At 36.6% G+C, this 19,532-nt stretch overlaps 1 long non-coding RNA gene across 1 annotated transcript; it reads left to right on the plus strand.

Moving 5' to 3' along the window:
• The first annotated feature begins 7,296 nt into the window (after positions 1–7,296).
• On the plus strand, positions 7,297–7,862 carry LOC136222575 (uncharacterized). Its single transcript, XR_010685677.1, has 3 exons — positions 7,297–7,349; positions 7,635–7,689; positions 7,764–7,862. It is a non-coding gene; the product is annotated as an uncharacterized lncRNA (long non-coding RNA).
• Positions 7,863–19,532: the final 11,670 nt, after the last annotated feature.

The following is a 19,532-nucleotide window of genomic DNA, read 5'->3' on the forward strand; positions in this document are numbered from 1 at the left end:
AGACGTATAGGATACGTCACGACATAACTAGTATGCCTCCAGAATGACACGCGACATTGGGGTCGACTCTTTCTTACATTCCTAATAAATATGTCCTAAGTCTATGAAACCTAATATAGCTGCACACAATTTGGTCAGCATACAACGCTCTATATGGTACGACTGTAATGATTTGTTAAGCATAGGATGCATTATGACTTAAATCTGACTCGATTGATGTACAAACATATAGAAATCCATACGAACAAACTAGTTAGCGAAAATCGTACATAACGCGTAATTAGATTGCAATAAGAAAACGTTAGATAATAATCACAATCATCACATCATCTCTCTTCCATCCTTATTCCTCCACACACTCGCTGGTCCAAGTCTCTTTCCTAGGATTTTGGTATGGGCTCACATCATGGTCCAGAGGACGCGTGATACCGTCGATTATTGCGGAAAAATAAATCACTCATCAGACAATACAGTTCGTTTTGATGTACCACGTTCAGTGACTAAGAAATCGACCAAGTTGGATTGTTCTTTCGGAATAACTCGTCTTTTGTCCTTTCGCGAGACGCATTAGTTCGGGTTTTGACTCCCTTTGAGCGCATCTTAATTTTTTAGACGTGGTTCGAGTTATTCTTCTAGTCCAATCGTTTGTTATTGCAAATGACTCGTTCCCTTTTTATTCACGTGGATTCGTGTCTCGATTTTTGGATTACAACGGGATCTTTTTGGATCTATCGAGAGACGTAACCATGCGTTTATTTAGTGATGGAATCACTTTTGGATTTTATTTTAGGGAACGGACTCATCGCGTAACGTGTTTGTTCTTAGCGTCGAGGATTCGTTTGCTCATTTTGCTACACGAAAAGACGGCGAGTCTTATTTGAGCGCACGGTAATCTTTCGGCTAACAACAATCTCTTATTCTTTCTGATCTACGGGATATATCACCTTAGTGTGGTTATAGAAAATCAACGTTTCGTTGAATCGCATGTTTATTCGAGGCGAGGATATCACCGTTCTCTTTCCTTTAGGCGCGAATTAAGCAAACACGTATATTGGGCCATATTTCTTGCAGTTTTGGTAACGGTTGAAATGATCGAGTCGTTAGTCAAAACCCGCAGTCTCGTCCATATGGCGCAATTATATGGTTTGGCTTAATTCGGCTTCAAAGTTTTAAACGGGGTATATACTCGTTCGAGACACGTATTCAACGGTATTGGTTTATTTTCTTTAACTACTCTCGGGATTGAAATATATCGTAGACTCGTAATGATTTTGGTCGTTTAGTTTTTTTTCTTTTCTTTTATTTTCTTAGTCACCTTTGCGGACACATCCATTTCTCTTAAGAACGACACGAGGCATAACGTAAAAAAGCTCGTCTTTTATTCGGAAGGGACGGGCTACTTGTGCGAAACTTTTCACGTTACGACAGGGTCATTCAAGACAGAAATGTTCTTCGTTTTCGTTTCGTCATGATCTCGTTTTATCCCAACTTATTTAAAGAATGTGAATAACGGCTACTGTTAATATAGTCTTTTGTATCGAGATGTAACTATCCTTAACACCGAACCGATTCATACTAATATATGCTTACGTCATAACACATTTCCTGAACATGTGCCTTCGTCGGGACACCGAAAGGGACAAGCCGGGTCGCACATGTTCATTCATATGAGATGACTAAGTCGTCTTTAGTTCAAATTGTTTCGATGTTTTAGGGTAATTAGTATGTCGATTCACAAGTATATATTAACACATCGTCTCATTTTCTTTACCTACTTTAGGATTTAGACACGTATCGTGGCGGTTTGAAAACACGAATTGATTCATTTATCACATCAAAAATAGTAACGGGTAATCCTATGGAAACTTCTAAGGCTACTATATGCTGACACGGCTGACCGCGGGACCTCACAGGACCGCACAAATTCGCCCCTAACGAATGGATGGGGACCCTTTGGCGCCTTACTGTAAGGGGGAACTTACACTAGCCTCTTTCGAGCGACGAATGGACTCTCGCTAGAGGTTTCGCGGAAATTACCCAAAGGGTTTGCAATAATGCACATGAATGCATACGAAAAGGAGTAAAACGATCCGTCCCCGTTAAGGGCTTAATACACGCCTTCCGGAATCAAATTTCTCGCTTCCCCAGTAGAGTCGCCACTTGTTAGACGAGGTGCCGCGGCCTAATCTCCCGGGCGGACCGGGGGGTGGACAACCTCATGGCGACGTAAGCGGTGATTGGCGCCGAAAGCAACCAATCGTGGAATCAAGCTGCTCGGCAGGACCGGAGCTCGGAGATATGGAAGAGTCGCCACCTACGAATGGGAAAATGAACACCGATCCCTTGCGGGAGACCGGTGTGGGTTCGGGAAACTTAGGTACGAGCCGAGAAGGCTAGCTCCTTTTCGAAGAAAGGCTACTAGGCACCCCGACATCGCCCGGTTATGAACCACCGGCCTCCTACTCAGCATGTTAGGCGATAACGGACTAATCGTATACTTCTTTAAGTTTAAAATTCATTTGAAACCTTTTCTTTTTTTTTCAGAAACCGTTTTGAGCATATATTATTGGAAAGCCATATTAGTAAAGAATCACCCATTTATATTATACATACACAGAGAAGGGGGAAGAAAGAAGTGATTTATTTACAACTTTATTTAAATGTCATGCCGTGTGTTTATTCTACACTAACTTATTTCCCCAAAACGAGTTTATTTACATGGTTCGCACCTTAATCACCGTTGGAATGATTTAAGTGCGTTTTAAAACCCCGATTAGTGAAGTTTACTCGAGTCGCCGTTGGAACGACTCAAGTGCTTTGGAAACGTTTGAGACAAAAACCTTTAGTTAAGAAAACGTGGTTAAACATACAAGTCAATTTTATTTTGTACAAATCCTTTTAGAAAATGATTCAAAAACTCTATTATTCACAAAGAAAGCGATTTTAATTACCATGTTCACTTAATCCGCCTTTGGAACGGATTAAGGTTTTAAAACGTGGTGTTTTGAGAAACGATTTTGAAATGTCAAGAAAACTCTATTTATTGAGATTAAGAACCTCTAAAAATTCATTAGTTTAAATAATTAAATTGAAAACTCCTTTGTGACTTATTTTCTCCTTTTCTTTAATGAATCTTTACTTATCATAATTAAAACAATAAACCATTGAATCACAAGTCACTCCCAAATAAAGCCCATTTGAAATAGGGACCCATAAATGGTCCAAAAGAATAAAAGAAATAATATAAACATATATATATATATATATATATATATATATATATATATATATATATATATATATATATATATATATATATATATATATATACATTTCAATCAAAAAGAGAATATGAAATAAAAGTTAATGGAAAAAGATTATATTATACATATATGAACATACTAAACATAACACATTTATACTTTAAACATTTGAAAATAGTAACTAAAACTCTTAAATAAGAAAATAACATTTATCCCCAAAATAGTTTTTCTTAATAATAATTGATATAGCCCAAAATATCCCAAAACTATATATATACATAACTAATATAGTTTTAAATGTCAAAAATAATATACATTCACCCCAATATCTATTAATTATCCCCCAAAATGCCCAAGTAAATAACATTTAAAATAAAATCTAATATAACTCAAATGAATGAAAAAGAGAATATATATATATACATATACTTATAATTAAAAATAGAATGAAAAGTGATATAAAAAATATCCTAAATAATTATACATACTAAATGTCTAAAATAATTTGAAAACATATATTACATAACTATACATATATGTATAAAGGATTAAAAGCTTGATTAAGAAAAATGGACTAAAATGGTATTTTTTACATTCTGGCAGATTTACCGACGGAAAATCCATCGGTAAACAGCAATTAGTGACAGAAACGGCAAATTACAGCAGCACTCCAATTATTTCCAGATTTATTCAAAAGCTTTAAATTAAATCTAATTCAATCGTTTTGGATTTTCGAACTACAAAAAATGGATTATAGTCAATAACGGAAATTTCTAAAACGACGTTTTTATTTTAAAACGTTATTTGGAAGTTCTTTGAATTAAAACTTATAATTACAACGTTTTCAATACCCGAACTACCTTTTTATCGGATCACGGTTCGTATTGGGATATCAAAACGAGGTTTTTTATTTTACAACAAAACCGAATTTTATTCAACACGAGACGAGAATTAAATAAATACGCTAATTAAATAAAACGTGATAAAATAAATGAATAACTAAATAAATAAAAACTATAACATAAAAACTAAATAGAAGAAGAAAATAAATTAAATAAAATAAAAGAGTCTAGTCCTCGGATAATACCTTAAATTCGGTATTAGACAGTCGAAGCCAATCGATTCCACGAGTCGCGATCTTCCTTTTTTATATTTTTTAGTAAAAGTTTAACTTTAGGAAACTCGGAATTTTTGAGAAAAAAATATTTTTCTCAAAAAAATTCACTTTCTCTCTCTAAAAATGTTTAGAGTGAGAAATGCTCTAGGAAATCCCTCCCCCTCCTTTTGCATTGGGATCCGTGCCCCTTATATAGGGAAACGGGTCCCGGAAACTTTGGGCGACGCCCGAGCAAAATTGCGCGTCGCCCAAAGCCGTTGGGCGGTCGCCCAACGCGCGGTTGGGCGCGCGCGCCCAACTGCCGTTGGGCGTCCGCCCGACGCGGTTGGGCGCTCGCGCCCCCCCTACCTTTGGGCTTCCGCCCAACGCGATTGGGCACTCACTCAACGGTCGCCGGGGCGTGCACGCCCCGCGGCCGTCGAACTCGCGTTCCGCGTCCTCGGGCGTTCACGCGTCGTGACCGCCGAACGCGTGTTCCGCGCTGCCGGTTGCACACGTCCCGTGGCCGACTAGCGCGCGTCCCGTGGCCGACGAGCGCGCATCCCGTGCCGCCAAGCTCGTGCCTTGCTCGGACACCGAGCGCGTACTATTCATGGTTGGGTGCGTGCGTCCGACAAACGTCGAGCGCGTGCTTTGCGTCGTCGAGCGTGCGTCCGACTGTTGTCGAATGCGCGCCGACCGCCGCTAAGCACTCGCACCGTGCCGTTAAGCATTCGCGAGCTATCCGATCGACAACAGCGACCGACTGTAACTTATTTATTTTATTATTTTTGAAACTTTCGGAATCAATCGCTTCAACCGTCTTGTTTTCAGGTTTTCATCACAGGTCCTCCGACTCGATGTCTACAATGTGCTTTGTAGGCTGAAAAATCTGTTGGAAGTGGATGTTTGTGATGAGTTCATTTGGAACTTCATTGTTATTGTTGTTAATTCTTGCATTCGTTCAAACAAGAATAGGGCGTTGTACAATAAGTTTTTATTCAGTTGCATGAATGTGAATGAAATTTCGAAGTTAGATTGGTGCCGGTTTAGTTTTAAGCATCTTATAGATTCTGTTCATTCTTTCAAGAACGATTCTAATCCATATTTTTTCACAGGCCCTCTTCCATTTATACTGGTAATTGTTTTAATATGTTGGAATTTATTTTGAATAATTTATGTATTTGCTTATAATTTGTTTTTCTCATTTTTTTTATTGTAGATATGTTATTTTGATCGTTTGCAACGTGGGGTTGATTTGAGGCCACGTTCCTTTCCACTAACTTCTGTGTGGAATAATGTTCTAATCTCTGAAAGAATTAAGTTGGAAAAAGCCAGTGGTTTTGGCAAGGGAATTGTATTAAAGAGATTAGTGAAATCTGAAGCAGAGGTAGAATGTGAAGGCCCTAATGTTGAAGGTAAGAAGAAGAAGAAGAGAGAAGAAGAGAAGAAGAAGAAGCATATAGAAGAAGGAGAAGAAGAAGATACTCAAGAAGGAGTTTCTGACTGTCCCAGTCACTTCATGGTATGCATCTGTGTTTTTCTTTTATATAGAAGTTTGTGTTTCGTTTTGATAAATTAGTAAATAGTGTTTTTATAAATGCAGGAATTCACTGTCAGGTTTAAATCAGTGGCTAGAAAGTTAACTAATGTTGTAATTGAGATGTATATGTTGGTGGATGAAGCTGAAAATATGTTTGATGAGAATGACTTACCTGTACGGATGAATACATTTGTTGAAAACATTTTTACTAAGTACAGAGTTAGTAAGGAAGAGATGATGAGCCAGCGTTTTGAGCGAATGCCAGCAAGTGAGCATTCGGGAAGATTATCTAATGAATCTGATGAGGATAATGAATTTTTTTAATCTGCCTGGCTTTTGGGAAGAATATAATGCTGTTAATGAAGAATATAACAAGCAGGTACAGAGAAAGATAGCTGGAGGATTAGAAAAAGAGAGAGGAGGAGCAGAGAAGGAGAAGAATAAGAAGAAGAAGAGAGGAGTAGTGAAGAAAGTTAGAGGGAAAGTAGGGTCATCTGAAGGTCTGAGGTTGAGAATAAAGATGAATTCTGCTCCTTAATTTGAGTTGTTAAGCCAGTCTGTAGCTGATCAATCTGTTTCATCTGAAATGTAATTTATTTATGTTTGAATAATTCATGTTTTTTGTTTTGGAACATGTCATTTAATATTTGTGGCTTAATTGATGTTTTTTTTTTGTTTGTAAGGCTGCTGATATAGTTTCTGGGGCTGGTCCTTTAGTTTGTGTAAATCAAGATGAAGGGGATGAGTTTGTTGATCCTGCTGATGAAATTGTGTAAGTTATTATTTTGTTGAACAAATGGTTCAGTTTTTTGGAACCTTTATTGTATATGTGTGGAACATTTTTATTTTTATTTTATTTTTGTTATATATTTGAGTTGTTTTATATTTTCACCAGTGATATCGATGATGCGATTGAGTCAGAGATGTCTGATTCTGATTCTGATGATGATATAGACTTGGAGTGTTTGCCTGGAGATGTTCCAGATGAATTTGCCGATATGTGTAGATGGGCTAACAATTATTTATGTCATGGGAGGATAGTTTTTACCACGTTTGAAGATTACATTTTTGGTCATCCGGTGAAAGCAGTTATATTGAGGAAGGATATTCGTGAATTGGATGATCTAGCTCCAATAGGCCGTGGCCCAATTTTGTATTACATGAGGTATTTTTTTATCTATAATTGCATGTTTGTATTAGTGGTTATATTGTTTTATTTTTTTGAATGATATGTTTACTGTATATGTTTTGTGTGTGTTTTCTACAGGCACCTTTATGATGTGATTGTGAATAATGATAGATTGGATACCACCTTCTCCCTTGTTGATCCAAACATAACTAATCATTTTGAAAGAGTTCATAAGATTGGGGAGAAGATCAAGTTTTTGACAGAGAGATATGAACAGTCCGGCAACAAATGTTTGTATCTGATACCGCGAAACAAAGAGTATGCATTATTTGTCTATACTGATGATTTATTTTATTTGTTTAATAATGTATTATAGTTTTACTAATGTGTTTGTTTTCTTCAGTTATCATTGGACTTTGACTGTCGTTGATCTTGAGCGGAAACGTGTTTTTCTTTTGGATCCATTGCAAACTCGTTTGGGCTTGGAAAATGATCAATGGAGATATGTTGTTGATGAGTATGTTTAATAATCAAATGCTCTTTTATAATGTATTTTATTTATTGAATGCAATAGTTTGACATATATATGAATTTGTTTTGCAGATCTATTATTTCTTTTTATCATGAGAAGGTTTTGGTAAAATGGATTTGCCCTGTGGTACGTGTTTAATTTGTATGTATATTTGTGTATTTTTTTTATTGTTTTTAAGTTGTTTGTATTTTATTTTGCAGAATATTCCATCTCAGAAAGATACAAAAAGCTGTGGGTATTATGTAATGAAGTATATGGATGATATAGTGTCTGAGAAAGTGTTGAAAATTGACAATATTGTAAGTGTTTATTCTTTGAACAATTGGTTGTAATTTTTGGAACAATTAGTTTTAATATATGACATTTTGAAGTTATAGCTTTGATGCATCATTTTAATTGTGATATGTTTTTTAGTGAGATAAAGTATGCTAGTAGGTCATCTTACGGTGTAGATGTGATGAATGAATTACATCGAGATTTAGGAGATATTATTTTGAGATATGGTCTTGATAATGAAAATAGTGGAGGAGGTCGTGTAAGGAGGATTGTTAAGGAATCTAAGTACCTCCATTCTCCTTTTATTTCTCGACATCCAAAGTTGCTGGATAACATGGATAGTCGTAAAAGGAGGATTGTTGAATTTGCACTGAGTCCTGGTTTAAGCAGGTAAGAAGTTGAAGTTATGTTTGTTATATGAATTTATATGTTATTTTGGCATATACTGATAGTTTTTTTCCTTGTTTTGAAGTGATGTATTTTTCAGTGATAGACAAACCTTTATTGATAAATGGAAGATTTTATCAATGTTTGGTCATAATCATATTGTCAATAATATTGTGGATGCTTGGAGTTCAATTTTGAACACTGAAGAATTGAAGAAATATAATGGAAAATCGAAAAGATTTTTTTTCAGTACATATGCTTTTGTATGTTTCCTAACTTTGTAAGTTTGTTTTTTGTTTTCATTCTGTAAATAATTGTTTTGCTAAATGTTGTTTTGATTATTTTGTAGAATCTTCTGTTTTCTGGAGCTAGTAGATCAAGAGAATATAATTTTAAGGAAAGGCTTCAGAATGAACTTTCTTTTTTCAAATTTAAAAACTTGGCTGATGTTGAATTGGTAAGTTTTATGGTGGAACAACAGCTGTTGAATACTGTTAAATGTATTGAGATACTAATGTTTTTTTATGTTTATTAGGTGTTTTTCCCTGTTATTTCTCATGGACATTTTTATCTGATTGTTGTCAACAATCTTTCAAAGACTGTTGAAATATTGGATAATATGACACTCCCTCGAAAAATCAGTCGTGCTGATAAGTATGATGATTGTCCAGAACAATTGATATGTTGTAACTTGATTTACTTCATTCTTTGTTTTTTTTGTATATGTGATAACATATTTTCTGATTTGTTTTTTGTAGTTAAAATCCTATGCTCATTTTGTTTCAAAAATGATGCTTCTTCATTAAAACAAATGTGTGCATACAAAGTGCAAATCCTGAGGATGAAGTGGAGAAGCAATAATAACCACAATGATTGTGGTATTTTTCTTTTGAAGCATATGGAAACATACATTGGTCAGAGTGTGAAGGAGTGGAATATTGGATTGACAAAGAATTCAAAGGTATATGTTGTAAATTCTTTATGTAACAGTTTGTATTACTATTATTCTATTTTATTATATCATTTTTTTTGCAGGGAAAAGAGTTTAGAAAGCTTAGAATTCTTTATTGCTGGAGCATTCTTTTGAATCCAATAAATCAACTTATTGAAGAAATTGATGAGAAGTCAAAAGAATGGGTTGTTGGAGTTGGATTAAATTTAGAATAGCATATTTTGTATGTTAGATTTGTACATATATTTTAGAACTTGTAAATATACTTTAGAATTTGTATATAAAATTTTATATTTAAAAAGGTTTTTCAAATTATGTTTGTTTATTCTTAACAGATGTCAATATATTCAATATTTAGCAGATATAATTCATTTGGAACAGACGTTACATTTATTTTGAATAAATTGTATATTCATTCGGAACAAACTATATAATTACATTGAACAAGTCGTACAATTTTGTAGAATTCATCCACAGCCTTTTTTCAATACTCACAACCACTTAATGGTACATTAAGTTGGAACAAATGATATAGTTATATTAAAGAATTTGTACAATTTATGTATACATTTGGATCAATATAAGAGCATATCCAATGGTTCACACTTACAACCACCTTATATACATTAGCCATTTAATAAACATCATTTTATTAAACAAATTGTGTTGGAACATAGTACTAATTATGTTGGAATGAGAAATGAGTTTAGATCACATTAAAGTAAATAAAAAGAATGTAACTATTTCTGATTGAACAATGTAATATTTATTCCGGAACAACATATGTATTGTGATTGAACAATACAGTTCATGGAATGGAACAAATGGTTCATTAATTCGGAACAAATGATATAGTTACATGGAACAAGTGGTACAATTTGGTAGAATTCAGTATACATCATTTTTCAATATTCACAACCACTTAATGGTACATTAAGTTGGAACAAATGATATAGTTATATTAAAGAATTTGTACAATTTATGTATACCTTTAGATCAATATAAGAGCATATCCAATGGTTCACACTCACAACCACCTTATATACATTAGCCATTTAATAAACATCATTTTATTAAACAAATTGTGTTGGAACATAGTACTAATTATGTTGAAATGGGAAATGAGTTTATATCACATTAAAGTAAATAAAAAGAATGTAACTATTTCTGATTGAATAATGTAATATTTATTCCGGAAAAACATATGTATTGTGATTGAACAATACAGTTTATGGAATGGAACAAATGGTTCATTAATTCGGAACAAATGATATAGTTACATGGAACAAGTGGTACAATTTGGTAGAATTCAGTATACAACATTTTTCAATACTCACAACCACTTAATGGTACATTAAGTTGGAACAAATGATATAGTTATATTAAAGAATTTGTACAATTTATGTATACCTTTGGATCAATATAAGAGCATATCTAATGGTTCACACTCACAATCACCTTATATACATTAGCCATTTAATAAACATCATTTTATTAAACAAATTGTGTTGGAACATAGTACTAATTATGTTGGAATGGGAAATGAGTTTAGATCACATTAAAGTAAATAAAAAGAATGTAACTATTTCTGATGGAACAATGTAATATTTATTCCGGAACAACATATGTATTCGGATTGAACAATACAGTTCATGGAATGGAACATAGTATGTATACCATTGGAAGAATATAAGAGTATATCCAATTGATCAGTAAGTTTGCTTTTGAGGATTCACCCTGTAAAATAGAAAATGAAATGATATAGTTACATTTTTTTCAGTAATAAGGGATCAATAAGTAATCACTGTTTGTTTGAATATAATTAATACATGGTATATTTTTCATTAAAGTTTTAATTGTTAATAAAATGAATACAGATTTATTTTAATCTGATTTTAATTCATACCCTTTGCAATAATAAATAAATGAGGAAATAATTATTTATTCTGATACGAATAGTTTAAGAGACTGATTCACATATTTATATAGGAAATAATACCAATAGTTTAAGAGACTGATTCACAGTTTTAATTTAGTTTGCATTTAATAAATATTTTCATATACGTATTAATCTTAATACTGTTGAGATTCCCAATATACATTTATTTTGAATGAAAAGTCGTGTTTCATTGCAGGAAAAGTAGAATTTGAAGAGTCTAAATTAATAAAAGCTTCTGAGTTTCCCAATAGATAATCATTTGAATGAAAGAAAGCGTGTTTGATAGTATGAAGTTGAAGAGACTAAATAAAATTCTATAAATAGTATTGCTCTCTTTATTGATCGTATTTTTTTAGTAGAAGTTAAATTGGAGCAAAGATGTCAGGAAGCAGTTCGAGTTCGTCTAAGAGAACGAGGTCTTCTTCTCCTGTTGAACCTTTAGTACGTAATGAACGGAGTGAAATTCCTGATGAGCTATTTAAAGTTATTGAAGATATGGAGGAAACTTTTATGGAAGGGGATATTGACGACATCATAAAGAATCTGAAGGGCATGAAGGCTTTCATGTCTTTATTTTGTGACTCAATGATATCTTTCATTGAGAAAGGAATGGAGGAGAAAGTGGAGTTGAAGGAGGAGCTGGAGGAAGTGAAGATGAATCTGAAGGACCAGATTAAGAAATATAACAATGATGTTATGGGTCCTGATAATGATTTTATTTAATGTTTTTTTTAATTGTGAACAATTGTTTTTGTTTTTATGTTTTTATGTTTTTTTTATTTAATGATATATTTTTTTGTTGTGTTTTTTATACTGCTATATATTATTGATGTTCATATATTGTTAGTGTAAAGATATGTTGTTTGAAATTAACACACAGGTTCAGTACGTAAAGTAGGTAGTGATATTCCTGATGAACTTTTTAAGGTCATCAAAGTGAAGTCAAATAACAAAATATACTGTTAGAGGAAAGAAATTTTAGATATAGAGATTTTACCTTATCTCTTTGCTTTTTCTGGGCAGTTTCTAATGTCATGGTTGCACAATTGGTGACATCCTTTTTTTTTCTGTGATTGTTCAATTGCTTTCTCTTTTTCTCCCTTCAATCTTTTCTCACTGTTTGTAAGCTGGATCCCAGTTCCTTTGTTTTTAGAAATTTTAGGTTCTTTGATTAGAACTTCAGAGGGCCGACTTATTCCAACCAACATCTCTATGTCTTGAATTTTAGTAGAATTGTTGATGTTCTTTCTTTTCTTTGCTTCCAGCTGTAGACACCGAGTCGGAGGACCTGTGACGAAAACCTGAAAACAAGACGGTGGAAGTGATTGATTCTGGAAGTTTCGAAAAAAATAATAAAATAAATAAGTTACGGTGGGTCGCTGTTGTTGATTGGATGGCTCGCGAATGCTTAGCGGCATGGTGCGAGTACTTAGCGGCGGCCGGCGCGCGTTCGACGACAGTCGGACACCCGCTCGACGACGCAAAGCGCGCGCTCGACGCCCGTCGGACGCACGCATCCAACCAGGAATAGCACGCGCTCGATGTCCGAGCAATGCACGAGCTTGGCAGCGCGAGGCGCGCGCTCGTTGGCCACGGGACGTGTGCGCCCGGTAGCGCGGAACACACGTTCGGCGGTCACGACGCGTGGACGCCCGACGGCGCGGAACGTGAGCTCGACGGCCGCAGGGGGCGTGCACGCCCGGCGGCGCGAGACGCGCCCCAGCGGCCGTTGGGCGAGCGCCCAACCGCGTCGGGCGGACGCCCAACGGCAGTTGGGCGCGCACGCCCAACCTCGGGTTGGGCGCTCGCCCAACGCTGTTGGGCGACCGCCCAACAATTGTTGGGCGGTAGCCCAACCCCCTTGGGCGACGCCCGATTTTACTCGGGCGTCACCCATTTGTCCGGGGACCAGTTTGCCTATAAAAGGCACGGATCCCCATGCATTTAGGGGGGAGGAGGATTTTCTTTGGAGCCTTTCTCACTCTAAACATTTTTAGAGAGAGAAAGTGAAATTTTTTTGAGAAAAATATTTTTTTTCTCAAAAATTCCAAAGTTCCTAAAGTTAAATTTTTACTAAAAAATATAAAAAACGGGAGATCGCAACTCGTGGAATCAATCGGCTTCGACTATCAGATACCGAATTTAAGGTATTATCCGAGGACTAGACTCTTTTATTTTATTTTATTTATCTTCTCCTTCTATTTATTTTTATGCTATAGTTTTTATTTATTTAGTTATTCATTTATTTTGTCACGTTTTATTTAATTAGCGTATTTATTTAATTTTCGTTTCGTGTTGAATAAAATTCGGTTTTGTTTTAAAATAAAAAACCTCGTTTTGATTTTGATGTCCCAATACGAACCATGATCCGATAAAAAGGTAGTTCGGGTATCGAAAAACGTTGAGATTATAAGTTTTTTTAATCTAAAAGAAATTTCCAAATAATGTTTTAAAATAAAAAAACATCGTTTTAGGAACTTCCGTTATTGACTATGATCCATTTTTGGTAGTTCGGAAATCCAAAGCGGTTGAATTAGATTTAATTTAAAGCTTTTGAATAAATCTGAAAATAATTGGAGTGCTGTTGTAATTTGCCATTTCTGTCACTAATTGCTGTTTACCGACGGATTTTCCGTCGGTAAATCTGCCAAAACGTAAAAAATGCCATTTCAGTCCCTTTTTCTTAACTTTTAAGCTTTTAACCCTTATATATATATATATAATTATGTAAGATATGTTTTTCAAACTATTTTAGATATTTAGTCTATATAATTATTTAGGATGTTTACGTATCATTTTGTATTCAATTTTAAATATAAGTATATGTATATATATATTCTTTTTATTCATTTGAGTTATATTAGATTTTATTTTGAAGGTTATTTACTTGGGTATTTTGGGAGAATTAATAGATATTAGTATATGTTATTTTTGATATTTAAAACTATAATAGTTATGTATATATGTAGTTTTGGGACATTTGGGTTATTTTATTAAATGAAATTATTTTGGATAAATGTTATTTTCTTATTTATGAAGTTTATTTACTATTTTCACCTCTTTTAAAGTATAAATATATTGTACCTAGTATTTCCATATATGTATAGTTTCTTTTTTATTAACTCTTATTTTCATATTCTCTTTTGATTTGGATGTATATATATATGCTTAAAATACTTTCTTTATTCTTTTGGACCATTTATGGGTTCATGTTTCAAATGGGCTTTATTTGAGTGTGAATCTTGGTTTAAGTGGGTTTATTATTGTAATTATAATGGGTGAAAAGTCCATTAAATAAAAGGGGAAAATAAATCACAAAAATAGAGTTTTTCAACTTAATCATTTAAACTAATGGATTTTTAGAGGTTCCTAATGTAAATAAATGGAGTTATTTTCGTTAATATTTGAAAATTGGTTCCAAAACATCACGTTTTAAAACCTTAATCCGTTCCAAAGGCGGATTAAGCGAACATTGTAATTAAAATCGTTTTCTTTGTGAATAATAGAGTTTTTGAATCATTTTCTTAAAGGGTTTGTACAAAATAAAATTGAGTTGTATGTTTAATCATGTTTTCCTATTAAAAGGTTTTTATCCTAACGTTTTCAAACACTCGAGTCGTTCCAACGGCGATTCGGGTGAACTTCATCAAACGGGGTTTTAAAACGCACCTAAAATCGTTCCAACGGCGATTAAGGTGCGAACCATGTAAATAAACTCGTTTTGGGGAAATAAGTTGGTATAGAGTAAACACACAACATGACATTTAAATAAAGTCGTAAACCACTTCTTTCTTCCCCCCTTCTATGTGTATGTATAATATAAATGGGTGATTCTTTACCAATGTGGCTTTTCAATAATATATGCTCAAAACGGTTTCTAAAAAGAGAAAGAAAAGGTTTCAAATGAATTTTAAACTTAAAGAAGTATACGATTAGTCCATTATCGCCTAACATGCTGAGTAGGAGGCCGGTGGTTCATAACCGGGCGATGTCGGGGTGCCTAGTAGCCTTTCTCCGGAAAGGAGCTAGCCTTCTCGACTCGTACCTAAGTTTCCCGAACCCACACCGGTCTTCCGTAAGGGATCGGTGTTCATTTCCCATTCGTGGGTGGCGACTCTTCCATATCTCCGAGCTCCGGTCCTGCCGAGCAGCTTGATTCCACGATTGGTTGCTTTCGGCGCCAATCACCGCTTATGTCGCCATGAGGTTGTCCACCCCCCGATTCGCCCAGGAGATTAGGCCGCGGCACCTCGTCTAACAAGTGGCGACTCTGCTGGGGAAGCGAGAAATTTGATTCCGGAAGGCGTGTATTAAGCCCTTAACGGGGACGGATCGTATTATTTCTTTTCGTATGCATTCATGTGCATTATTGCAAACCTTTTGGGTAATTTTCGTGAAACCTCTAGCGAGAGTCCATTCGTCGCTCGAAAGAGGCTAGTGTAAGTTCCCCCTTACAGTAAGGTGCCAAAGGGTCCCCATCCATTCGTTAGGGGCGAATTTGTGCGGTCCTGTGAGGTCCCGCGCTCAGCCATGTCAGCATATAGTAGCCTTAGAAGTTGCCATAGGATTACCCGTTACTATTTTTGGCATGATAAATGAATCAGTTCATGTTTTCAAATCGCCATGATACGTGTCTAAATCCTAAAGTATGTAAAGAAAATGAAATGATGCGTTAATATATACTTTTGAGTCGACATACTGATTACCCTAAATCATCGAAACGATTTAAACTAAAGACGACTTAGTCATCTCATATGAATGAACATGTGCGGCCCGCCTTGTCCCTTTCTGTGTCCCGACGAAGGCACATATTCAGGAAATGCGTTACGACGTAAGCACGTATTAGTATGAATCGGTTTGGTGTTGAGGATAGTTATACTTCGATTCAAAAGACTATATTAACAGTAGCCGTTATTCACATTCTTTAAATAAATTAGGATAAAACGAGATCATAACGAAACGAAAACGAAGAACATTTCTATTTTGAACGACCCTGTCATAACGTGAAAAGTTTCGCACAAGTAGCCCGTCCCTTCCGAATAAAAGAAGAGCTTTTACGTTATGCCCCGTGTCGTTCTTAAAGAGAAATGGACGTGTCTGCAGAAGTGACTAAGAAAAGAAAAGCGAAAAATGAACTAAACGACCAAAATCATTCCGAATTTACGATATATGTCAATCCCGAGCGTAGTTAAAGAAAATAAACCAATGCCGTTGAATACGTGCCTCGAACGAGTGTATACCCCGTTTAAAATCTCGAAGCCGAATTAAGACAAACCATATAATTGCGCCATATGGACGAGACTGTGGGTTTTGACTAACGACTCGATCATTTCGACCGTTACCAAAACTGCAAGAAATATGGCCTGATGTACGTGTTTGTTTAATTCGTGCCTAAAGGAAAGAGAACGGTGATATCCTCGCTTTGAATAGGCATGCGATTCAACGAAATGTTGATTTTCTATAACCACACTAAGATGATATATCCCGTGGATTGGGAAGAACAACGAACTGTTGCTAGCCGAAAGGTTACCGTGCGCTCAAAATAAGACTCATCGTCTTTTCACGTAGCTAAAATGAGCAAACGGATCCTCGACGCTAAGAACAAACGCGTTACGCGATGAGTCCGTTCCCTAAAATAAAATCCAAAAGTGATTCCATCACTAAATAAACACGTGGTTACGTCTCTCGATAGATCCAAAAGATCCCGTTGTAATCTAAAAATCGAGACACGAACCCGCGCGAACAAAAGGGAACGAGTCATTGACAATAACGAACGATTGGACTAGAAGAATAACTCGTACCACATCTAAAAACTGAGATGCGCTCAAAGGGAGTCAAAACCCGAACTAATGCGTCTCGCGAAAAGACAAAAGATGAGTTATTCCGAAAGGACAATCCAACTTGGTCGATTTCTTAGTCACTGAATGTTGATACGTCAAAACGAACTGTATTGTCTGATGAATGATCTACTTTTTCGCAATAATCGACGGCATCACGCGTCCCCTGGACCGCAATGTGAGCCCCAAACCAAAATCCTAGGAAAGAGACTTGGACCATCGAGTGTGTGGAGGAATAAGGGTGGAAGAGAGATGTTGTGATACGTGTAATTAGACTAACGTTTGTTCTTCTTATCTTATATATCCGTAAATAAATAAACGCACACACCACGAATCATGCATATAAAATCATGCATACATACTAATGGATACCGTTCGCGTAGACGTCATCATTAAGCGATTGTGGTACCGAGAGAGCAGTCGGCTAGTTAGGCAGTTGACCAATTACAGATTGACAGTTCTGAATCGGCAGTTGTGGCTTCGAAATCATCTTCGTCCGAGCATACTCAGTCTTCAGCCAGTATGTCTGCGACCGACGAAAAAGTGGCCGGATTGGAAAACTCTGTGAACAACATTAATGAGCAGTTAGCGGTGATAGCGGCCCAGTTAGCTAAGCTGGCCATGAGAGATGACAAAAGTGGCAGTAAACACGCTGAGAATGAGGGGAACGATGGACCTCGCTTTGGGAATGAGGATGACTATCAAGATTATATCCAGAAACAGCTTGAGAAAGAGAAATCTAAGGAAGAGGAGTGGAAGCAACACATCACTCAGGAGGTGCAGGATCTACGTGGGGGAAGTTCTGGGAGTCAGGACTTTTATAACTTGAAGAATTGTTTATCGGCAACGGCTTTGCCTTTGAAATTCCGGCTCCCTGACATGAAAAAGTTCGATGGAACTGGGGATCCCACTGCCCACATGAATCAGTATGTCGCTGTAATGAAGCACACGATCCTGACTGAGGATCAAGTCCTGGGGCTGTTTAACACCTATCTTGAGGGGGCTGCCCTCACATGGTTTCATGCATTACCAATGGTGACGAAGAGGGATTGGAAAGAGTTAGCGAAGTCATTCATCGCTCAGTATAGCTTCAACACCATGCTTGAGGTCACTTTGAAGGAACTTGAGAGCACTAAGCAGCAGACGGGGGAATCCTTTTCCGATTTTGTAAGAAGGTGGAGGGCTAAGGCCGCGGTCATGAAACAGAAGCCGCTTGAGCAAGATCAGATCCGAATGGTAGTGGGCAACACATTGCCATATATTAAGAATGAGTTGCGGTATATGCCTTTTACCGATTTCAATCAGATGTATAGCTGTGCCTTGACCGTTGAGGGGGATGGAGAACCAAAGAAAGCTTATACCAAGTGGACGAAGTCTGGATATAGTACCGGAGGGCCAAGTGCGAGTACAGAGTCCGCTGTAGTGAAAGTGCTCGATCTTAATGCTATCGAAAAGAGGCAGTTCGCCAAATTTGATCAAACCTACGCAAAAGTTTTCAAACGATTGCAGAAAAAGGGGCTGCTGAAAGCTCTGACTCATTATAATAAGACACCGCCTCCTCCGCAGATACAAGCTAGGGGATATTGCGAGTTCCACAGCAATTATGGGCATACAATTGAGAATTATGAGAGGCTGAAACACGAAATCCAGGATTTAATCGAGGAGAAAAAGATAGCTGATCCTTCGTCAGCAAACCCTTCCACTAGGCGTAATCCATTGCCTAATCATAGGGTGAGCATGATCAGAGTTGGCCTGACAGAATGTGTAGTGATGGAATCCTTCGAGGAGAACGTGGAGGAGTTGTTGGACTCTAACGAAAGGAACAATGTAGGAAATGGTCTATATGTGTCCTTCCTTGGCGAGGAACAAGAGGATGAACCGATGGGAGATGGATTGGATGGTGGAGCACCGTATGATGAAGATAGTGCCGAAGAGACCGGAGAAGGGTCGTCTCGAACTATTGTGCCAGAATTGGGTCTGTTTAGTAGTGGAGGAAGGGATCTCGAGGCGCACTTGCGTGAATATATGCACGACATGTTTATTGAATCCTTCGGAGTAGATGAAATTGCCCAGTGGTTCCACCATTCGCTGGTAGGCGAGCCTCTGGAATGGTTCCATTCATTGCCCGACTCTTGCAAGCATGATTGGGATCGGTTGTCGGATTTGTTTCTAGAAAGTACCAAAGAGCTGAAGATAGAACTGCGGAGCGCTTTGCGATGCAGATCGGACCCATCAAACGTCCGCTACCGAGGGTTAGTAAGTATAACAGCAATAAGGACCCTATGGAGAACCTTCACTTCTACTTGTCGGCTATGGCACCCTTGGGTTTTAAAGAGGAAGAGATCACTAGCTTGTTTTGCAATTCATTGATGGGTGAACCGTTAATGTGGTACATGTCGTTGCCGATGTATGTTAAGACCGATTGGGCGACAATGACGAAAAGATTTATCAAGGAGTATATAGTATGGATGCTGACGGAGCAAACCCCTGATTCCCCATCTTACCAAACGCCTGATGCGGTATTAGCGATGCCTAGGTATGGTGGATACCAGGATCCTGTTGAGCACGCGAGGTTATT

Source organism: Euphorbia lathyris, chromosome 3 (assembly GCF_963576675.1).
Source record: "Euphorbia lathyris chromosome 3, ddEupLath1.1, whole genome shotgun sequence".
In the NCBI taxonomy this organism is placed as follows: domain Eukaryota; kingdom Viridiplantae; phylum Streptophyta; class Magnoliopsida; order Malpighiales; family Euphorbiaceae; genus Euphorbia; species Euphorbia lathyris.